Source organism: Dreissena polymorpha, chromosome 3 (genome assembly GCF_020536995.1).
Source record: "Dreissena polymorpha isolate Duluth1 chromosome 3, UMN_Dpol_1.0, whole genome shotgun sequence".
Taxonomy (NCBI): domain Eukaryota; kingdom Metazoa; phylum Mollusca; class Bivalvia; order Myida; family Dreissenidae; genus Dreissena; species Dreissena polymorpha.
This window is the reverse complement of record NC_068357.1, coordinates 126039037-126044093: the sequence shown is the minus strand read 5'-3', so window position 1 is coordinate 126044093 and position 5057 is coordinate 126039037. Positions and strand designations below refer to the sequence as shown.

The following is a 5057-nucleotide window of genomic DNA, read 5'->3' as shown; positions in this document are numbered from 1 at the left end:
CAGGCAATCGAAGGCCTTGGACAGGTCCATGATAATTGCTGCAGCGTAATGGTCTTTATCGAGAGCCTGACTCCAATCCTCCAGAAGTTCTAATAGGGTGGTTTGACAGCCATGTCCCTTTCTAAAAGCACATAAAAATTTATTTAAAATTTTATCAAAATGAAAGTTAAGTTGATTAGCAATTACTTTCTCAAATTTTTTAGAGGGCATTGGTAGGACACTTACTGGTCTATAGTTAGCTTTGCAAAAAGGGTAATTTTTTTTTTATAAGGATGTTACTTGTGCCATTTTGAGTTTATCTGGAAAAGTACTTGTGGCAATAGAAATGTTCACAAGATTAGTAAGAGGTTCAGTTAAAGCCGGTTTACCAATATTTAAAAGCTTTGCTGATATTTTGTCCACTCAAGTGGCTTTCTTTACATTTAGCATATTAATAACTTTGGCAACATCGGGCATGGCTTGGTGTTTAGGCTCCTACGGCGTGCTGGAATTTCTGCCCGAATGAATCTTTCACTTTTATTCCCTTTTTTATCAGGCTGGTTTACTTTCACAAGCTCGTTTCCGGTTCGCGGGACCAAATAATGTGGCGAATCAATTCTTTATTTTGTGTTGAGGACTGTATTTTTTGTAAATTTCACCACATTTGATTTAAAAAAATATATAATTTGAGAGTTCCTAGTTCCTTTATTTCCTACAATAACAACTGAATACTCCGTTAGTTTCTTTACTTTTTTATTTTTCTCAAAGCTTATATGTGTGAACAATCAACTGTTCATACCCAAGGTGCCTGAACCACGTGACTTTTTCGGCTATGTGTGGGACAATCGGATGTAAACAAAACGTCGCTTCATGTAACGTTTTTGATAATTTCTTCATTATTTCAAAACCATTTTCAAAAAAAACAAAGACGAGTGCCCGGTCATTGTCAAAAGACACAACTTTGGTAAGTTTGCGCTAAATTAATTAAATAATTTTTCCAAAAAGTGCAACCGCGTGCTTGAAAACACACGAAGTGAAATGCTATGTGTGGTATATTTTTTATTCGACCAACAAAAACGTTGATTACAATGTTGTCGAGGGTTTAAAAACTAGGGCGGACATTGTAATTCTTCATAGAGAAGCTACATACATTGTATGTTTGCGCAAATACATCTGATTCGGAGTGTGTGTAAGAAAATGTAATGATGCTATGTGTGGGACAAATTTTTTAAATGCTATGTGTGGTATACAAACTAAACTAGAGAATCGAAAGATTGACATTAACGTCAATAATATTTGAAGTCTGTCTGAATAACAAAAGTTGGTGAATAAAAATTGTTGGTAGTGTTTTGCGCGCCTTAAATATGATAAACCTACGTTCATGTTACTCAAAATTATCATGATTGTCGATAACTTATATTCATATTTTGTTTACTTTTAGAATGCCATTTGTTTGCGAACAGTGTGGCAGAGAGGTCAAAACACGGTCGGGGATCTCCTAACACAAAGCCTCCCACGCACGGACAGGAAAATAGTTCCGTTGGGCAAACTTTTTCTTGTTTGTTTCTATAAAATTGATTGTTACAAAATGTTGAATTTTGAGTGAATTGTTACTGCCAACTAATGCACTTGTTTAATACACAAAATCGTAAGGATTGTTTGTGCAAGATGTCATGTGAACATTATTGCAACAAAACTACAAAAAGTGTTAGTTGTGTGTTTTTTAGCAGGAATGTGTAGGCATTTTTGACTGTAACGATAGTTATTAAATAAGCATAAAGAGATCATACAGCATTTTTAAATCATGTATTTGTATCTAAATCCTATTGAGCTATATGATATATCACGCATGCTATTATATTTTTTTAAGTTTAACAGTTTATTTCATTTGTATTTTGTTCTTTTCAGGGAGATTAAAGTATTTTTGGAAGCACCTTCAAGAGACGTACTGATATCTTGATCAATGAAAAGTTGTCATATACAAACATGTATAGTAAATGTTCCAAAGTTTAAATAACTGTTTGTTTTATTACCAGATGGTGCACGTATTGCAGGGAAAGAAAACAATCAAAGTAAACATTACATAAAAATTTGACATTTCAACAAATTGAACAACATTATATGATTTAATGTTAATTACTTGGTGCAGTGGTAACAAGATCTTGCAGCGCCCTTTCATGACCGGGGCGAATGAGTATTTTCATTAAACATCTCAAACTATTTTCAGTTATTCAGATTTCATTTGAATTTGAGTAAATGAAGTATTGATGCAATTCAATATGTTTGTTGGTATAATAACCCCCACTATTCAAGACGTTTTGGCGATGATCATTTGTTATGACTTAATTGGAGCATTCATATGTTTGAATAGCAAGATTTGCAAATTCATAAATTGACTGATTACAATTTCTTTGTGAATACTAATGTACTTCTTTGTGTATTTGGTGCTTTAATTTCTATTGTTATATGTGCATGCTAGTTATAAAGTAATGTTATTATTAATGACGTGTTTATGTTGATATACTGAAGATATTCATATGGAGATAATATTGGAATAGACCACAAACAAGCATTATTGGATTCGAAGATGTTCATATGGAGATGATATTGGAATAGACCACAAACAAGCATCATTGGATTTAAATTGTTATTTGTTATGAAACACCTGTTTTATTAACACACATAATCAGATTTTATATTCATCTAATCAATTTTAGTAATAACATAGTTACACCACCCATAAATATACACACATATCAATACACACACTTTGTTTTGCTTATGCAAAAATACATGTTAAATGGTATGTTTGCATAGTTAGTTGAAATAGCTTTCCATAAACATCACAGAATGAAGCGCGGTCCCTGTCTCTGTCACTGTGGTTTTGATAATTAACTTGCCACATATCACCTTCCGTGTGATTTGATGGTGTTCATGTAGTTCTTACACAGCTTCGAACCTTAAAAGCGTTACAGATCTTTCGACTAATCCTTTTTTTTCAAGTCTGAAAAACAATAGAAGTAAAACCCATTTTAAAGCATGTACTCTTATTTTCTTTGTCATTCATTAAAAAATGGACCAAATTCAATAATCAGGCAGAAATATCAATCATTATATTTATTTAAAGACAATAAGTAAAACAAAGAAGTATTATATTTCAACATAACATATATGCTTTTATAAGAACTATGTTAAGTTAAACATAAATTGTTTAATCATTACACGATTACTTCAGTATTCAATAATGTAACATTTGGTTAATTTGATATATTTTCAGGACAGACTAAAGTTTATGTTCTAGATTCTTACAAAACTGTGTTCAGATTAAATGCAGAACTGACGGGCAAATTCTTGTATACCACACATAGCATTTAAAAAATGTGTCCCACACATAGCAGTATAACATTTATATACACACACTCCGAATTAGATGTATTTGCGCAAACATACAATGTAAGTAGCTTATCTGTGAAGAATAACAATGTCCGCCCTATTTTTTAAACCCTCGACAATATTATAATCAATGTTTTTGTTGATTGAACAAAAAATATACCACACATAGCATTTCACTTCATGTGTTTTCAAACACGCGGTTGCACTTTTTGGAAAAAATAGTTAATTAATTTTGAGCAAACTTAACAAAGTTGTGTCTTTTTACAATGACCGGGCACACGTCTTTGTTTTTTTGAAAATGGTTTTGAAATAATGAAGAAATTATCAAAAACATTACCTGAAGCGACGTTTTGTTTACATCCGATTGTCCCACACATAGCCGAAAAAGTCACGTGGTTCAGGCACCCTGTACCCCGATATGCAAATGATAATAAAGGGCGAACGAGCCCAGGGCGAACGAGCCCAGGGCGAACGGACCCAGGGCGAACGGACCCGATACCGTCAGGACGGTCTAAATCCATGACGGCCTGTCGCTGATTAAGATAATTATAAATCTGATTATTAAATGATACAAATATCAATTTGTATGGACGTAATTGGGATAGTTATTAATAATTGTGATCATCTTCATTCGCAATGTCATGATCTTGACTGTCAATGTCCCTGCGTGAAAAAGGCTGGTGATCAATGATCTAGGCCGTCGTCGGTTTAGGCCGTATTGACCATATTCCTCTCTGACATGCGCACTGAGACTTAGCAACAAGAATCAACAAACGATAATGGAATTATTAATTCTAAAAAAACGCCATAAATTTGCTTCTCTTGTTTTGTGAAGACAGCATGAAAATATTTTGTTTCAATGCAACATGTGGGGTTGTACGTCTCGTGTTTTCTTGTTATTTTATTAATATATTTATGTAGTTGGTAGCACAGGCAGCACTATCATAAATTTGCCCTCCCCCCACCCCCGAGACCCTTCAACTTCAATGAAATACTCTTCAACGCCACGGTGGACATCTACTGAAGAGGGTTAAAATAAGTACATCTGTACCCTACCCCCCTACCACCGAGTTTACCCCAGGGGTTCCAGATTGTTAAATGTACACCTATTGTGTATGGTTTTACTTTTCAACATCGAATATTGACAAAAATACATTGTTTGAAAAAATAACCCTCGTATAGGTATTATATATACACAAGGTATGAAACGCACTACAGGGTTCGACATTAACTTTTTTTAGAGCAAGACCGTCGGACCAGCTCCTCTTAAAATGTACTAGCCCGAACATGATGTCTACTAGACCATAAATGACATAATCATCGCAAATAAACACAATTGTGTCATGTAACTGTTTAATCAGTATTTATCAGTAAATAATCAGTGAACACCAGATTTTTTTTAATGCATAGAGTAAAACAATAAAATAAAACTTTTGTTTTTGCTTTTCTTCGTCAAATTCAAGCCATGGGAACTGACTCGATTTTCCATCTAGGATAAAATTGACGTTTTCGTGTTTCTTCATATTTACGTTTCGTGTCAGTTTTAGCGTCGGATTTTTTTTATTAACTGATTTGTCGGACGAAAATCCGAACTTGAACAAAGCCATTCTTTTAATATCAATCTCTTGTCTGCTACGCAAAAATGTTAACATTGACGATACCGATTTTCGATATAAGTCGTAGAA

General features: G+C 33.7%; 1 long non-coding RNA gene across 1 annotated transcript; it reads left to right on the top strand.

Moving 5' to 3' along the window:
* The first annotated feature begins 1418 nt into the window (after positions 1–1418).
* On the top strand, positions 1419–2200 carry LOC127871347 (uncharacterized). Its single transcript, XR_008045300.1, has 2 exons — positions 1419–1513; positions 1888–2200. It is a non-coding gene; the product is annotated as an uncharacterized LOC127871347 (long non-coding RNA).
* Positions 2201–5057: the final 2857 nt, after the last annotated feature.